The 19,039-nt window shown below is 44.8% G+C and overlaps 1 protein-coding gene across 1 annotated transcript in view; it reads right to left on the bottom strand.

Moving 5' to 3' along the window:
* GALNT9 (polypeptide N-acetylgalactosaminyltransferase 9) overlaps window positions 1-19,039 on the bottom strand; it is a 432,488-nt gene that overhangs the window by 275,161 nt on the left and 138,288 nt on the right. Inside the window, exon 3 of the mRNA XM_084491673.1 lies at window positions 12,383-12,573. The gene's annotated coding sequence lies outside the window, so the exon portion shown is untranslated. The remainder of the gene's footprint in view (window positions 1-12,382; window positions 12,574-19,039) is intronic.

The following is a 19,039-nucleotide window of genomic DNA, read 5'->3' on the forward strand; positions in this document are numbered from 1 at the left end:
TAAGTAGCACATTCTTTAGCTGAAAAACCTTCACTGGTCCTTACGACGGACACACAGCTATAATCACAGCTAAGCAGCTGCTTGTGTTCTGTCTTGACTGAGTCTTTATTATGTGAAGTTGCTTCCTCTATAAGCAATCAACTTGAGCAACCACCCAGATGTTTTCTCCCTCTCTTGCACTGTAGCTGCTACACAAACTGAGTTCTTCAGCTTCATCAACATTCCTTCTCTCCACAACAAGAACACAGTAAAAAAAATGCTTTTTTAATTAAAAAAAAAAAAAAAAAAAGTGCATTTGGATACTTAACACCTTAACTAAGAGGGTCCAAAGATCTTGGCTCGCCAGGACATCACAGTTTCCTAAGGCAGCACATTCCCTCTGTTCTGAGCCTTCCTCCACCAGTCACAGCAGTGTCAGCTCGCACAGACCCAGGCCAGCATGGAGCCGCTCACATCTCCCCCATCCTTCCCTCCAAGCTGAAGCACTGCAAACCAGTGCCACAGCCACAGGTGGACGAGATGGGGCTGACCTGCTGAGCTCCAATTTGTGACTGCCAGAAGTCTTAACAACAGCTCCAAGCACTGTATTCCTGCCTGAGAAACGGGACATCTGCAGAAGGAATTTGGGACACAGAATCACATACCTCTCGCAGAAGCTGTCAGGGAGTTCCCATTCTGCTTTGGTGCTGTGAACACAGGCGGCAGAGCAGCCTCACTGCCTGATTAAAGCGGCCTTGATTTATACAGACAGTAGGCTGTAGCTACAGTAAGTAGGTTTGTCACCACAAAACACGAACACGTTACAAGTGGTAGCTGGGGATGAGAGCAGGGCAGGTGTGCTGCAGGATTTATAATGCACGTCTGCATCATGGAGCACCAGGCAGTGTATTTCACAGGCAAATAAGGCTGGGGACATTCTGAATAGCAAGTCTTTTTTTCTCTTTTTTATTTTTATTTTTTTTTTAGTATAGAAAAAAGCATCCATCCAGCATTTGCATCAAGGCAGTGGTCCCACTGTACTTCTAACATGCTTAACATAGGGGAAAAACATCTTAAGGGAGTTTGAAGTGGTAATGGGCCATGAAGCATATGGCAGTGTTGTGGCATCTCAAGAGCCATATGCACAGGCCTACAAACTGTCGGGATGTGATACACTACAGATAATATCCATGATAAATTATTCACTTAACCAAAAATTGTACATCAACCCTCAACAGCTGGTAAAAGCTGGATCCTTGCCCAGTACATTAAGGAAGTTTGCTTCCTCAAAGCTCTACTGTTCTTTGGGGGATTTGAATTATGCATGTTACCATGAAAGCTAATGCTGTACATATGCATTCAAAGTTATTATTAACCTCATCAGACAGAGAAGGAGTAGGGAAGGCAGCTGTTTTTCCTAGCTCATGTGCTTAGGATGTGGTGATGTTTTAAAGGACTTGCTGAGAGCAAGGATATAGGGGAGTTTATTTCCCCCCCGAGCAGCCTGACAGTAGCCTGTTCAACCTGAAGGGTCTCCATTGGGGTGGTGACTGACAGTGCCCAGTCTCCTCTTCGCTATTTTTATGGTAGGAAAAAATTAAAAGTAACAACTCTTTTGTGACCTATAGCTACAGTTTTACTGCGCCTGACACTTCAGGATGTCAAAATGCCCTCTGAACACTTGGGGTGCAAAGCTGACCCAGCTCCCCAGGGCCCTACCACAGTCAGCAACAACACCAAACACCCCAGCAGCTCCTAGAGACCCTTGCTCAAAGGGTTTGTCGACACAGAATCTGACTTTATATAGACTGACCGTAATATCTTGGCTGGCAAGTAGGGAGATGGACCTCAGACCTTCAGCATTCAAACCCTGAGAAGAAGTGTTATAAAATCTGAGTGCATCTTTGCAAGTTGGAATAACTTGCAGGCAGATTTCGCACATGGCTCCACAGGTGTGAGAAAAGCCCAGGAGGCCGTAGCACACCCACCCACACTAGCTCTAAATTAGCTCGAGCAAAAACCCAACTGCTTGGCTCTCAGTCATCTGTGGTGCAGTAAATGGGGTCATCATAACAGCTCCTATGTCAGCAGATCAGTGCTGCAGTAATGGCAGTAGCCAGGACAAAATTACTGCTTAAGCAGTACTGCTTAACCTCTTCCTCCACCCCCCAAGATTGGTCCTTCTTTTCTCTCTTCTCTCCTCATCTAAGACAGGAGGGATGTTAAAAGGGAGCTGCTTTCTATTCAGCTCCATACACAGCCACTACTCAGTCCAGTATTTTTCCCAGCCACCAGCTCCCGAGTCCCCCTTTTTCCTCAGCCTCCCCCAGCCTCTGGGACTGCTTTCCCCCACCTGCTTTAGGGAATTGTTTCCTCATGCCAACGCCACCCATTCTCCCTCAAGTGTTGAAGCCCTCAGGCTCCCACCTCCAACATTCACTTGACTTTACCAGCACCAAGTTGAATTTATTATTATAGATGCAAAAATAATCTAAGCAGCCTCAAAGCTGCTTCTCATCCACACCCCGGATTCCATTGGAGAAGCTCAGCTTCCCATTAAATAGACTTTGATTTTCTCTCCACAACTTTAGGCTATCTTCAAATACTGCCTGAGAGATTGACATTTCCTTCTTGATCCCAAGCAGCAGGAATATGGCTGTGGTACAAACTGCAGACGGAGTGCTGAGGACAGTGAGGGCAGCACCATTATCTCCCGCTTGGCACACAGATGCTCTTGGCATTCGTTTTCTGTAGCACCCCCAGCCTCTCATTTCTTTCCCTTTCAAATATTTTGCTCTGCCAAGAAATTCAGAGCTAGGCTATCTGGATAAATGACCAGCTGGTGCTATAGCACAGAGCATCACTGGCTAGAAATGGCTTTGAACAACAGTTTGGGGAAAGTTTAGGTCCCCCAGCCAAATTAGTTGGGGGACGCAGACCAGACATGCTGCTGGGGCCTGGAAAGAGACTTTGCAGCATTAACTGGTCTATTCTAGCAGCTGCTAGATAGAGCAATAATCTTTGAACATGATTTCTTGGTCTCTTCTTCCAGAAAGACAAGCTAATTAAAAAGGGGTTATGAACAGATTATACAGACTAAGGAGAGATTTCTGAAATACATAAAGAGCAGCTCTGCAGCCAGATCTCCCCAAAATTTGGCGTGAATTATGCATGTGACTCCAATTTGTCCTTCAAAAAAACTCTGCTCACAGCTATTAATGTTTCTCGTCTGGCTAAAGAATAAACAAACAAACAATTTCTTCTGGCAAAGCTACACATCACCTAATACAAATGTTTAATCCTTTAACGGATCAGTGGGCAATCAGTGTGCAGCAATTTTTGGTAATGCCATTCCCTTATCCCATCTCTCAAGTGATCAATCCTTTAAAGACAATCAATTGAACTTCACTCCATCTTGAGTACAAAGCAGTTAACAAACAGAGCCAGCACGTGCTGGCCTTGTTGCTGCACACACAAGAAGCATTCATTGCTGCCGACTGTGGAAACCCAGCGATCAAGTCAATGGTCCCCAGGTTTCCTACAGACACGAACGGAAGCAAAGAGCCCTGAAGTGAGAACAAGGCTGTGCCTGCTTGCTCTCCCCCCTAACAGCAAACAGCACAGGAGGCCAGAGCAGCACCTGTTGCAAAAGCAGCAGCTCTTTGCTGCAGGATCTCCTCCTGGGATATCCTACAAGGAATTAGCAAGCCGCTGCAAAAGCCAACATCTCATCTTGAATGTCAGTGTCATTTACACAGTAAATGTCACTTAAAGCTAACACCAGAAGGAGCTTGTTGGTATAATTCAGCAAGAAGTGGCAACAGCAGCTTAGCAGCTCTTTTCCCACATACATGTGTTCATATATAAAAATGTATTTATCTAAAACTGGGTTTAGACTCTGAAAGGTTTTCTAGTGATGGCATCAGATTGCCAGCCTTAAGTCTGCAACAGTAAGATCTCCAACATTGTGTGCTACGTCCAGGCACTTATATTTATTATTTTTTCTAATTTACACAGTTTCTAAAGATGCAGGCAGCTTACAGTCAGTGCCAGCTAACTCCTTGGTGACTCTGCTCAGATAAAGGGGTTCAGCCCTGTCTGTGGTTCTCAGACTACACATGTCCATCCATATCCAGTCTAAGAATCATTTGCGCAATATTCACTGATCACTAAACAGCAATTTAGCTCAAATGACAACCAGTCACTGCTGGTCTGGATTTGAGCTGGGACCTGAAGATGAGAACAGTTCCTCTCTAGCAGAATTTACTGGCTTGGCTGAATGTCAGAGCTGCACCTCAGTACCTTTGGTCAGCCAATATCTCGAGCCCAACACTGCAAATTGATCTTGTAGGACTTTAAACCAAGACACTGGTGGTTTTGACAAAGGGCAGGAAGAGGAGACAAGCCCAGCACACAGATCTCCATCCTGCCTTGCAAGCAGCAGAGCTGTGGTAGAGTGCTGCTGCTGCTCATTTCCCCTCCACGCTGAGGTGTGGGAACCTGGCCCTGTGCCTGGGGAAGCCATTTCAGATGTTTACTGGTTCGACTCTGTCCACACTCTTTCAGCCCTGAACAGAAGATAAAGGTATTTACAGCTTTTTTTTTTTTCTTTTTCCTTTCTTCTTTCTTCTTTTTTTCTGTTTCTTTTTCTTTTCTTTCTTTCTTTTTTTTTTTTTTTTTTTTTTTTTTTTTTTTTTTTTTAAAGACAGAATCTGAAATTTATAATCAACTCATCCCTGGAAGCACTAAATCCTGCACTGGTGTTTTTTAGGATATGTCTATCCCCTCCCAAACTCTTTTGTGCTACTTACCCACAACCTGTAGGGCAAACACAAGGACCAGCTTGGGAAGCAAATACAAAAGAGCTGTTCACCAGACAATAAGGCTTGGCTACCGTGTGTATATTTCATTGCTCTTTTGCGAGCCACGTACCTGACAGGCAAACCAAACCTCCACCTGTTGAATGACATTAGCTATGGTGATGTGCAGTATATTGCTGTAATGTAAAACACAGAGCCGAGTCTTCATTTTCTCCTTTCTTGACAGAATGCAGCTGCACAGAATTGAGACATAACACGAGAGCCTCATGAATCCACAGCTAAGCTGTGGGAGACCAGAAGCAAATAAATATTTCACAAAGTGTTAGCACAAGACACGACAGCATAAATAAAACAGAAGTGTGAGGATAACGGCTCCAAATGCAATTTGGCTTAAGTCATCTGTGGGTTCAGAAATAGAAAGATGAGAGATTTATTTCAAACCTGAATGACCTGAGAGGGAGGCAGAGGGGTTTTCTTAGCTTATTTATTTATTTTTCATCGTTATGTGTGACCTTTATGCAGGCAGCAAAGGGAGCAGAAGCAGTGGCTTGTTGATACAGTATGTAGGTTGGCACTGGAAGCCTTTCTCAGTGGTCTGACAGATACCTGATGAAGTTAGCCAAAATGATAGGAGCAGTCCCCAAAGCCCCTTTTGCCACGACATATTAGCCGTGTCCCCAGGCTGTGGCCTGGTGATGAAAACTTTTGTATTTAACAGCCCCCAATGGAAATCTCTTCCTTGGATTCATCCAATTGCTTTTTGAGCCACATGAGAATTCACCATTTACGTTTCGTGGCAAGGTGAGCCACAGCTCTGCAGTGCGCTGCACGAGGAAGGGTGCCCTGTGTTGATTCAGATCTGCTGGTTTCATGTGATGCTCCTTAAGTCACATCCTAGAAGAAACATCAAGTAGTTGTTGCCTGTTCAGTTTTCCTTTTTCACACTGTTTATTACAGCTCTTCAGTTACCTCTTTGCCAGAGGAGACTCCAGGCTCTCCTCTAGGTCTACTTCACCCTCCTGGAATCAGGCCAAGGCGCAGAACCAAGCACGCTTCTCCTGCAGCAGATGTGCCATGGATTCGGTGGCAGAAGGCTGTGTGTGTTGTAAGCTAAAATGAACCAAACCGATGGAGTGAGGAACACAGCACTTCAGGCAAAGAATTGCTAAAGCAGTACACCAGATGCAGCTTGCTTCAACATCCAACCCCAGGCCAGAGAAAAAAAGCATCTTTAATGCATCCCTTGTCTCAGGGCTTAACCTGGTTTCTCGTATTGCCCCACTTCACACAGAATTGAACAATTTAAAAACCAGGGTAAGGCTTCAGCAGTTGTAAAGCTTTCATCAGCTATTAGTGCCCAGTCTGAAGCACTGGATAATAATAACAAAATAGACAACATGAAACTCTGGAATTAGCTAAGTCTGAATTAGTACAAACATTACAGATTCAGCTCGCGAAGCTGAGCAGTTTGGGGTTTATTAACAGACAAGCATGCTGGGATTCCCCGTTACACACACAAATTCACGTGCATCAGAGGAATGAGCGGGTGTTATACATAGCTGCGCACCAATTTTTCCACTAATTATTTGGAGGCTGGTGGTGCTTTTAAGGCAGCAGAGGCCCTCCCTGGCAGCAGAGGAACCGCTCCCATTTTCCACTGAAGTAGCTGGAATTTACCCACTCTGATTTCACACCGCAAGAGGCATGACGGGGGCTGGCATGTTGCCACCCCCTTTCAGACACAGATCTCCCGGCTGCTGAGCCAAACGCAACGCTGCACCAGCACCTCCAGCTCTCCAAGCAGCAGAAGATAAGAGCGCGGCGGGGAAGAGGTAAAAGCCACAGAATGCTTCAGGTAGGAGGGAGGACAAGGGTTCTGCACAGACCAGTGAGTGAATCATTTCCATTTGGCCAGCTGAAAGAGCAGAGGCAAGGCAGTTGACATAAGCACCTTACCTCCTGACTTAATTCCTAGCAGGGGCTCAGCCTTGCTCCGGGAGGAAGAGCCCAGTGGGGAGCGCTGCACTTGGAACCTCAGCTGCTCTGGCAACAACCTTCAGATGCTCTCACATGCAACAGTAGGAGGCAGATTTGAGGAAGATGTGCTTGGATAATGATTTCCTCTTCAAAATCCCTGCTGGAATTGGCAGTCCTGCAGCAAATGCCCTAGTGAGAGCCTACCAGAACGGCATGCCTTCTTCCTCCTTCCTGATTGAGTAACTGGCATCAACATACCTAAATCCCAAATATCCCCTAGCAAATGAAAAGAAAAAAGAAAAAAAGAAGAAGAAAAAAAAAAAGAAAAAAAAAGGAAAGAAAAAGAAGAACCAGTAACTGCATGCCTAGAGTGCAACATCTGGTTTGAGAATCAGGTATCTCAGCCTAACAGGCAATCTGCAGTTTTCCCTTGTACAAACACAAAGCAACAGTGGGCAGCTGACCACCTGCAGCAGGGCTGAAATGCTCCTTAGTAGCGAACCAAGTGCCCATCAGCTGCCGTGTGAGCGCAGAGCAGCCCATGAGCTCTGATGGCACCTGGCAAGGCCGCGCGGACCCCCGCCAGGCCATCAGGAAACCAGCCAGCAGGCAATGCTTTACGCCTTTGGAGCAGTGGTGCTTGCTTCTCAAGAGCCACCCCAAAAGCCAAACCAGACCCTGCCATTTGCAGCTAGGGAAGAAAATACACTCCCACAGCAAAGGCGGTGTCTTTTTTTTTTTTATAATTTCACAGCCGCGTTTTGTTAATACAACATGCAGACACAAGGCCTGATCCTCAGGCAGCTGTAAACCATCCCAACCCTGCTGGTTTCGGCAGACTGAAACTGATATACTTCAGAGGAGGACTAGATCCTCAGTGCTACAGCAGCAGCCTAATTGAATCCAACCCGTTTGACTGGGCTGGCTGCAGCAACCCAATAAACATCCCCTGACTGCGTTAGGCCAAGGCTGGATGCTGCTGAAAATCCTTCCCTGAAGCTATCGCAATGGCTGGCTTCAGCTCAGGAATTTAAGAGTGTAGCAAGGGTTAGAAATGTGACTGAGTAAAAACGAGGGTCACATTCCCAGCTGGCATGATCTGGTGCAACTCCGCTGACTCCAAGTGAAGTATCAGCAATTTAGACCAGCTGACAACCTAATCAAATTACTCTGGTTTGGACTGCGAGAAGGTACACAGTTCTCAACCACAGATCACAGCCACGCTGATCAAGGCCATGTACATGTATGTAGGAATAAAGGAAATGTTGCCAAAAACAAATTGCGAAATCTTTAGTGAGATTACTATCTAATTTATATCGCATTATTCAATTAAAGAAAAAAGAAGCTATAAAAAATTCATACCTGCCAAGGATTCTATTTCAAGCATTGTACCTCTCCCCCAGTCTGTTTGTGTCTCCTTCCCCAAAATGCATCTTATCTCCTAGTTAACATCCCCCCCTTGCTTACACTCACATGGCATAAAGCCATAAAGAAACCCAATTACACCCAGTTAAGGTTTAACACAAGCAAAGAAAGAGCTCCATTCAGGCAAATATACCTATCAAGAGTAATTATCCCTACCTGAACTCTGTGCAAGTTCAGCTACATTGCTTTTACTATCCAAGCTGAATCATTTAGAAGTAGCTAGAAGACCTCCCCATGGTAATCTGTATTTTACAGCCTTACCCTTACTCCCCTTCATCAAGATGCATAGAAAGTTCCCTTTGATTTGAAAGAGGTCAACCCTTTTATAGTCTATTTAGCTTTAGGGTGCCTCAAATGCAATGTATTCAAGTGGCATGATTTTCAAGAGAGGATTCCTAGCTCTTGTTGAACATGAGGCATCTTCGAACTACTGTCTCAAACCCTCAGAAAACTCTGAAATCGTAGGCTCACGTTGCTCCAAGAGGCAGAGTTAATGCTCCACCTTCCAGCAGGACGTTAGTGGTGGGCTAAGTTAACGTACTGTGTGATATTTCCTCATAGATTTTACAGCCCTGAATGAGGTATTCTAGAGCCCCATTCTTCTCAAGTATGAGGCTTTAACAGCTCTACATACAGGTATACATAAACTTGCTCTTCACTTGTTTCCTTCAGAAGTAGCCATCTAGCTTCATCATCATTTTATTAACCTCAGAGGTAGAATGAGTGTATGGCCAAAGAGTAACAACAAAACAAAGGCAGATTTGTTTCTTTAAAAGCTGATCCTATCCTTTTACTCACACACACTGTCTTGGTTGCTCCGTTAGGCCCAAGGGTTAAAGAGAGATTAGAACAATCCTTGAGAAAGGGCTGTTTGGTTCAGTGTCTGCAAAGCTTCCATGGCTGGGATCATCACGACACAGAACAATACTGAGCTTCCGTAGAAAGTTGGTAATGCTCCAAGCAGGGGTTTAAGCAGGTAAACTCCAAGATCCCTTCCAAGTTAAATCGTTATACTATGTCTTTATACCAGGGCCAAACTCAATCCACTGTAGTTAAGAATATATAGCTGGCATAAATAAGACTAAAAGTCTTTTTAAATGATACAGTCTACCATTCTGATTAACAGGACAATTAAAAAAAAAAGAAAATTAGATTGAAGAGTGTTCAATATCCAAAATTAGCTGCATTACAAATATTGTTTTATTCAGTGTCATGATTTATCGGTATCCTCCCTCTTGAGAGCTTCTATTGACCTCAGATTCACCTCAATGAATCTTGATTTTTGAATGAAAAAAGCAGTCAATAATATTTACTTCCTATTGACTTCATCCTTAACAGCACAGGGAAAAGACTGAACTATTCTTGACCTCCTGTCTCAGTTCTAATCACAGCAGAAAGATCCAGGGCACCATCTCTGAGGGTCAAAGAGTGAAGTAACACCCAACAATGACTCCACCATAAGATGATGAACAAGCCACACATACAGCAAGATTTATAGAGAGATGCAATGAATTTCCTGAAATCTCATGGTCAGTTCTCTGTGACAAGAGCATTAACTTAAAAAATTATCCTGCTCCTATTGCTACTTACCTCTTTGCTAAATCTATCAGCAGAGAGTAGCAGCTTCAAACTATAACACAGGGACTTGCTACGAGCATCTAGAAGTCAAATTTGGGTTGCTTGAGTGATTCAGTTGCATTCCAAGTGTACTGCTGTTTGCAGCTATTTACAACTTTCCTGACGTCCCGTTTTCAGTTAGGATAGAGGTAATTTTCCTCCTAGTAGCTGGTAGGGTGCTTTGTTTAGGTTTAGGATGAGAAGAGTGCTGATAACACACTGATGTTTTAATTGTTGCAGAGCAGTGCTTACACCAAGCCAAGGATGTTCCAGCTTCTCGCTCTGTCCTGGCAGCGGGCAGGCTGGGGGTGCAGCAAGAGCTGGGAGGGGACAGACCCAGGACAGGTGACCCAAACTGGCCACAGGGGTATTCCATGCCATCTGACGTCATGCTAAACAATACATAGGGGTGGCTAGCTGGGGTGGGGGGCCGGCTGCTCAGGGATAGGCTGGGCATCGGTCAGCGGGTGGTGAGCAATTGCATTGTGCATCACTTGTTTTGTGCACATTATTAGTAGTAGTACTATTATCATCATTACTGTTATTATTATTTTCCTGTCTTAATAAACTGTCTTTATCTCAAATCACAGGCTTCACTTTCCCATTTCTCTCCCCCATCCCAGAGAGGGAGGGGGGAGGGTGAGTGAATGGCTGTGTGGTGTTTCATTGCCAGCCAGATTAAACCACAACACCTGATGATCCAGGGATTTTAAAAGGAAAAACTTCCATTTGTTACTCCTCATCCACTGATCCTTTCTCCAACCAGTCTGCCATCAGGTATCTTTCAGACAGTCAAAGTCACAGGTTAGTGTAACTATGACTGACAACAGGAAACTCAAACTTTTACCAGAACACCTAATGAAGAGACAGAAAGGACTTTTCAGGTGCTGAGCTTGTTTTTCACCCGCAGGATCATCTCCAGACTTGTTAGCCCTGATTCAGCCTGAAAGAGTCCCAAGGAACTCGTCAAAATGTCTTATAAAACTTACCCTTTGCATTTACCAACAATTCCCTTGACAGCTAGTCATGTTTTGATCTTTAAGTTTATTGCACCCCATCCCACACATTCATCTTGTTCTTTCCTTGACTAATGCAGTCATTGCATTGACAATGAGACCTGCATTCAACACCTTCCTATATTCCCATGTCAACAGAAGCAAGGCATCATCCCACGATACTTCAAAGCAAAAGCTTGATAAGGTAAATCCAGAATGCATTCTCTACCTACTTCTGAAACCACCTCCCTTCTCAGTACACATTTGCCTCCCCAGTTCTGTAACCATTTCATAAACCTGAGCTCCTAGATCATGGCACATCTTTGTTCAGCATGCCTCTAAATCACCTGCTTGGATTTCCTCTTCTGTCTTGTCTGTCTCTGCAGAGCTTTTTGTCTAGACACACAGTTAGACTTTCTTTTTGTAACCAGGCACTAAACTAAGCTTATTTCTCTCAATCTCAGTTGGAAACCTGACATTTCCCAGCCTTGGCCACCATGGGCTGCAGGCAAAACAAATGTCACTGTCAGGGAACACAGGTAAGTCCCACGTGGCCAGCAAGGCATGGATATAACAACAGAAATCAACCACTCACATCCAGCAGGCACTAGCTGAAATAGTCCAACTGCCTAAGGTTTTTCTCCCCTTGGTACACTCGGGCTCAGGGAAGCAGTTCCAGGTTACCCCTCATTAGGCAGATGTTCTTTAAATGATTTATGCTTCTATCAAGCTTGATATCCCCACAGAAGATTGTTAGTGAAAAGCCCTGTGTAATCATTTATAGTGGGATTTATGATGTTTAACTTAGTAACTCTCTGCAGGCCCTCTAACAGGATGAAGGTGGGCTGTGGGCAGTAAAAGGTCACTCCCAAAGGAAGCCAAATATGATGCTAAGAGGAAACTCGAACAGGGCTCTAAAGGGCTTTGTTCACATTAGAGGGGAAGCAGCAGAGACTTTAATCATCCCTGCCAAAGGCAAGCACAGCAACAGAGGAACCAAGCAAGATTTTGCCTCAGATTGTCAAGGCTGTTGGTGAATGTGGTTTTAGGCTGTTTTTTGGCTTACTCTGCCTCATTTCTTTCTCTGTTCGTATTACTTAAGTCACCTCAATTAAAGTCTTGTATCAAGCAAGCAGACAGTCACTCAAATATCTCTAGATATGAAAATAAAGACTTCATTGATTTATTTTCAGGCTGAAAGCCCTCCAAGTCAGAACACCAAAATGCAGGCTAAATGGTGAGGAACCAATTGCACCACTCTTCGGTCCCCTCTGGCAAGGCCAGCGCACTGTTAACAGCCGGGAAAGTCATTTCAGAGACATCTGCAAACCACCAGGACACTCTAGAATTAAGTTTCAAGTTTTAGTCATCTTTCTACTTTCCTGTTTCAACAGGATTGGGAGGCAAACTGCTAGAAAGCACCCAGAAGGCCAGAAACACCACAAGAGAGGTTCAATAACTTCAGAAGCAAGAATTACTGACAGGCTCCTGGGAACATCCTGAGGTTTCCTGCTCAGCAGTGCAGCCCCCTCAGTGCCTGGGCAATTCAGCAGCTTGGATTTTACATACCAGGCTAACCTGAACCACCTGGAACTGCTTGCTGCTGCAATCCAGGAGTCTCACATTTCTTCTGCTGGGGTGTTTCAATCGTCCTTCCTCCAGAGTTCTGCCCAAATCACTGTCCAGGTATGGTCCAACACATGGTGAGGCCAGCAGGTTACCATCACGGGCAGCAGCATCGGACAGGATGAAAACACGTTCTAAAGAAAATTGAATGATAGCACATCTAAAGAAATAGCATTATCCCAAAATAACTTGGGGGAAAAAAGCAGCCCTGCATTCTCCCCCCAACATACCCAACAAAGACTCCGGTGAGCTCTGTTATCTGCTCTCTGTCTGTTTCTCCCCCTGCCAGATGCGGGTTTGTTTAAAACCTGTTTGCAGAGCACGCTGTGTGTGCTCCTGGGGCAGCTGCTCTCCTAAGGCTAAGCAGTCCACACAATCCCTTACTGCTTTAATGCAAAGGAGCCAAGAGACGTGGGGCTCATTGTTCCTCAGCCAGTACAGGATGGTTCCTGTCCCAGAGAGGCAAAGCAGCTTGGCCAGTCCCCCGTGGCGGGGAGGAAACAGCAGATAAGTGGCGGCTCCGGACCACACGCACCCTGCTCAGCACCTTCCGAGCAGCACAGGCAGATCATTAGCAGTGCTACAAGCAGAAAAACAGCTCTTGCACAAAGCCTAGCAAATACCCTGAGAAAGGCCTTGCTGTTTCCTTCCCACCCACTTCTCCCCCCAGGCCAGCTTCACTGGAAAATCCCATCCTCCCTCCTACGCGGCACCGAGCGGGGTTTTGACAGCTCCTGCAAGAAAATGTTTTAACCACACGCTTGCACCTGCAGCGCCCGGCCCTGTGTGTCACCGAATTCAGAATTAAGTAGCACAGCTATTGTAAAAATGAGTTACAGCAAAAGCTCCTTCATCTCAGTCATCACAAGGGCTATATCCCGCTTCTGTTTTGGTACCAGATGGCTCAAGGTCTATTTTTCAACAAGTGCTGTCTGCCGTACTCGCTGACACAAAGCCCTTTGAGTTACAAGCCAAATCTCTTCCCTTAATATCTTTTTCATCCCTTTTTCCCCCCTTTCTGAGCTCACAAGTATGCCTTTTCTTAAGGAAAAAAAAAATCTATTATTCTTCAAAGGCCCAGTTGTGTCCTTCATTTACTGAAGTAGTCAAAGAATATTATGGGTCATTTTGTCACCATGGAAACCACAAATAGACCTTCAGGGTTTTGGAGAGGTGATATTATTTTGGAGAGGCCGTGTAGGGTTCTCTGACAGAAAATAATAGGGATGGCAAATCAAGGAGACCTTTTATACGGACTTTGTGAAATGCAAAGGGTATCAAACATCATTTCTCTGCCACCGAAGACTACTCCAGGCAGCAGTTTAATATGGTATCCTCTGACAGCTGAGCCCAAATGGAAAATTAATGAGGCAGCATGATATATGAGTCTTTTTTAATCTCATAACCAGCCTCCTTTATAGAATAAAAATGGCCAAATCAGTTTAATATTAGTGGAGAGGTTCTCTGTGTGTCTTCCTTCAAAGCCTTGTCAGTGCACTGCTGAAGAGACAGTTTTGTTTTATTGACTGTGTAAGTCTAGCTGTTTTCAAGTTTGGGATTACCTAAATCACAATAATTCTGAGCTTTATTGGTTCAGCAGAATACAGCAAAGATATGAAAGTCTAAGGAACATCTGGGCTCTCAGAGGCCCTGTGTCCTGCCCTTTGGGACCAGCAGCACAAGAAGATGTCCCTGGGAAATCTCAGCTGCCACACACTGGTGGCATGGGACAGCAGCCCCCTTTGCTGCCTCCTCCCAGTTTAGCTTTCCAAATCCCACGGCCAGAATACCAACACTCGCAGTTTCTGCCATTTTAAGGTGTGCAGAAAAAGAGGGACACAAGGACAACAGACAAATTACTGTGAGAAAATAGCAGTGAGATCCAGGAAAATGCCTTGGATCTCCCCAGACCCAGGCACATCTGGGCCAGATCCTGCCCATACAGATGTCTTCTCTAGGAGACAGTAGTGTGGAAAAGTGTTAACCTCAGCTCTTCAGAGCACAAACTCTCTTTCAGTCTACGTACACGGTGTCTGCCCCTGCTGCCAGGTCTTGGACAGAGTTCTTCGCTCTACAGAAACCAAGTGGCTCCCTCCTCCACCAACTTTTCTGAGTCTTACAGCTCTGCAGGCCTTACCTGCACCACAGGTCTGAGATCTCTGCAATCCTTTTTGCTATGAACCAAGATGTGCCACTCATCACCACATGTAATATAAAAGCTCAGCCTAGTACTAGTGCTGCAGTTGATAAGAGTTTTGCTTGCAAAAGCATAACACTTAATTGCTATTTATGTAATCGATATGCCATAAAACCAGGCAAACCCCAGATCAGAAGTCTTGTCCTATAGGCATGCTTGCAAACATTCTCACAGCCAACAGCCAAGCTAAAAGACCTAGAGGTAAAAGCAGAAGAAATTGCAAGTTGAGCTTATAAAAGAGACGCTGTATCCTACCTGGAGCTGGATGGAAGATGGAGTTCTAAACCTAGAGGGAATCCTGATGTTTCAGAGTTGCTGCTACCCTGAATTAGAACAAACTCAAAACCTCAAGTCATTCTGCAGAACAAAAATATCAAAATGCTTCTGCCTAGAAACAAGCAACCACTTTCCAGAAACACTGAAAAAACAGCTTAAACAAAACAAGGGAGTCAAAACAAACATTCACTTCCAAACTTTTCTGCCAAAACATCTTTGAAATAGACACCTTGCAAAACATCTCAGCTTCAGCAGAAAAAGAGCTTCCCCTGGAAAACTACTTCAAAGGTACTGACTCCACTAACTTTCTCTGTGGAGTGGTTATAGGCAGATTCTGACACAAAGCCACCCACCGGCGTTCAGAAGTTGCTGCTTCCCTGTCATCCCCTAGCTGGAGCAGTATAATTGCATGGGTATCTTCGCTACCCAAGCCTCCGATAAAATGCAGTGCCCTGAAGACTTTACCTTCATAACATTCAGTCGAGCAGGAGCAAAAGGCATCTCCTAATTAGCTGCTGGGCCAGAGGAGGAGGAATTGGATGAAGCCAGGTGAAAAGGGGTGGGGAGCAGAGGACCAGGCAACCCTCGGTGTTTCCAAAAGTGCCCCATTTGATGCATTTAATATGGTAGAGGATAAAAAAGAAAAGGAAAAACAAAACTTTTCAGGTTACTTCTCATTCCTCAGCCCTGTTTAGGCAGTGGTTATTTTACCTTTCAGTAATGCCAAAAGTGTACACTGAAAGTAACATCTGACACAGAACAGGTTGAACCTAACCTTGGGTGCTCTGTGGAGCCTCCTGCACTCATGCAAAGCAGAGGTGATTTCCACCTTTGCATGTGCAGTTTTCTTTCCTCATTAAGGACACGGCTATGTGGCTTGGTGCTGTGAGGTTGCCAAAGTGGCATGCAAACAAATACCCAGCAATGCAGCAGAGATGGGGAAATGCAGCTGAGAAGACAGGAGCTTCTGTAGTAACACACCAGTTACTAGAAATGCTGGAGTGTCTGGATACAAATTCCTGCATCTTTCCGTAAGTTTCCATGAAGACCCTGGTTGCTTTCGCTTCTCTAGTGAACAACGTGATGGTGCCAATAAGCGTATTTACTGCCTAGGTAACCTCTCCATTCCTACTACATCAAGTCGACTTCATTCAGTAGGGGGCAAGGGAGAGAAGGAGGTCACTTAGTATTTCATACAAACATAAACTGCATTAGCCGGAGCAAACTGTAAATGCAGAATGATGTGTATTTGTTTCCTTTCTCATCTCCTTGTGTGTTGGTTTTGCTCAAGCTGCAAATTTCGGCGCTGTTTCACGTCTCCCTGCAGTGGCAGCTGCAGTGCTGTGGCTGTAGGTGGGCTGCACTCGGCTTTAATGTTGCCACTATTCGTCAGACACCCCCCACTGCCCAACTTCAGGGAGCTGCTGTCAGCACACCTACATGTGCACTTGATCCCTAACATGCTTCTCTCCAGGCCCACCTCCATGCTTCTTAAAAATGCTTTAAAAAAAAAAACTTGAGCCTTTTAAAAGGACTGCAGGTGCCATTCCACCAGCACTCTGAAGAATGACCGTGGCCACCTGGGGAATGAAAACTCAGTCTTAAATCACCTGAACCCTGAAAATACCTTGCATTTAGAGTTCGGTGATGTGTGACAAGAACACAGGTACAGGACACTAGGATTTTTCCTGCCTTAACCATCCCCACCCAAGCAGCACCATACTCTAGGAGCAGGACTCTGCGCTGCATGAAATACAGCCTGGCGTCACCAGCAATTTAGCAGCCCGGTGTTAAAGTTCTTCTTGCACTAAGTACTTAGAGACCTTTTCTTCCCTAGGCTCTCTAAATGTTTTATAAACATTTATAAACAGGCAGAGTGAAAAATCAATGCAGAGATACTGTGGGGATGGAGAGAGAGCAGGGAAAGAAAAGAAAAACTCAATGAAAGATGAAATAGTGCCCATAGATTAGCTAGCATCGGTCTTGATGCTGCAAGGGTTTTTACCGTATTCTTCCCCATCCCAGAATTTCTGTGCAGGAGGAAAGAAATGGGCATTTTGTTACTACCAATGGTAAGAAATGATGTGGCTTTAGTAATGGGAGATTTTTCACCATTCCCTAAAGCTCAGGGTAGGTTTGGAAACTCCATAATCTCCCCATCACACACCCACTTTACTTACTCCTGAGAAAGGGAATCCCACATGGGCAACCTTTTGGCTAAGAAACAACTTTTCAGAGATGTAATTTATCCATCACAGAGCATTTCCCAGGATGAGTTCAGCCTGCCGTTGTAGCAGGTAGAGAAGTGGAAGCACGGAGAGGCCCAACAACCCCACACTTGCACTGGGGTTGGCCATAGGCCTGAGGCTAGGCCCCAAAAGGACTGTATCCCTATATTGTATAAGCCAGTGAAAAGCAAGCCTAAGACTCAATGAGATCAGTATGGTTGTATGGACATAGAGCTGAGATGAGATCAGTCAGACCCCACTGCAACCCTGTTCTGCTGGCTGCATTTCTCAGGTGAATTGAGAGACTTTTCAAAAACAACCTATATTTAGCAACTCAGCAACACTAACCTCAGGGCCTCTGCACAACCCAGGCAAGACGTGCTCTTGCCCTGACTTAAGCTGCTGGAGGTTTTCCTGCAGCCCTGAAACAAGAGCAGTCGGTAGGAACGTGCTCGGTGCACCTTGCCCAGGTGCTGTACTACGTGAAGCCCAGTGCAAACACTGTTATCTCCCTCGCTCTTGCAGACTACTAATAGCAAGTTTATATAGTTCATCTTAAACAAATATTGGGAAAGTCAGTCCATACAAGGTCTGCTAAATTGCAAAGACGTCTGTGCGATTGCGATTGATGACACGGTGTTGAATTATACAAAGGAAGAGGTCAATGCCAGCAAGGCTATTTCTCAGAGCAGATTGCATGGAGGTCTCATTTAACACTGCCAGCTCCGAACATGTGTGCTGTATAAAGCAAGGCTTTTATTGTTCTATCACAGGTCCCTAATTTGGCTCTAGGAACCATCTGCTGAGTTAATAGGGGATCTGGATCGTTAGGGATTTTTTTTCATTCTTATAAACACCTAAAATTTAGGCATTTAATAGAGAAAAATATTATAGTGAGATAATCCTCTGTGCAGCAAAGAAGGAGAGAAATAAATGTTAGGCTTTGTTTAATTTGGTCTCCTAAGCAACCAACATGTTGGATATTGGTGGTATCAAACCTTAAGCGTGTGAAAGTCATTAAAGCAGCCCTTCCAAGACTGCTGTAACCATATTATTAGGAAACTTTAGATAAATTACACTGTCAAGACTGTTAAGTATCACCTGTGCTTTTATCAGCCACTAATTAAGACTGAAACAGAATATTAATGCCCATCTCATTTCTGCTAAACATACATAAATAATGCACACACCGCTGCCTGCCCAGAGATAATAGGCACAACAACCCTATACACACATTCTTCCTATATTTTTCTATGCTCATCTGGTGATCATTACAACCCCACTGTTGCCAGAATCAGGAACCTTGAAAGGTTTTTCTCCTGCTAAGTGCCATAGCCAAAGCTGGTGACACTTTCATCTGTCTTGCAAGGCAACTGTCTGAAGCCCCACCAACAGATCTCTCTGTGCAGCTGACCTAATGGTGTGATTTAAAAAATAAAATTAAAAAAAAAAAAAAAAAAAAGTTTCCTCACTGGGATACAAGGGCACACACATGTACTGTGTAGTCTGAAGCCCAGCAGCTCTCTCCTGCATTATTCAATGCAAGTGTTTCTGGTAAGATGAATGCCTGCAGTGCATGCTGCATAGCAACTGCTCCTCACAAACCCAGGCAGTGATTCATGAAACAAAAGGTTTGCTCCTGCAGCTGCTGCTCTGGCAACTGGCTATGGCCAAGAAAAGAGTCGGCCAAGGAGCCCTGACCATGGAGTCCAAAGCAGAAGGCTTTCCTACTCCCGGTGAGCTTCCATGCATTACCACAGTGCAGTTACAGGGGACTGTTGCACCCCCACTCCACTGAATAATATAGGTTACCCTGGGGTCTCGACAGAGATGGGGTCTCTGTTGGTAACAATTCGCTTCTTTCCCAGTAGCCATCTGCTTTTACTTCAAAACTTGAGC

This window comes from Aythya ferina, assembly GCF_964211825.1.
Source record: "Aythya ferina genome assembly, chromosome: 17".
Lineage (NCBI taxonomy): Eukaryota > Metazoa > Chordata > Aves > Anseriformes > Anatidae > Aythya > Aythya ferina.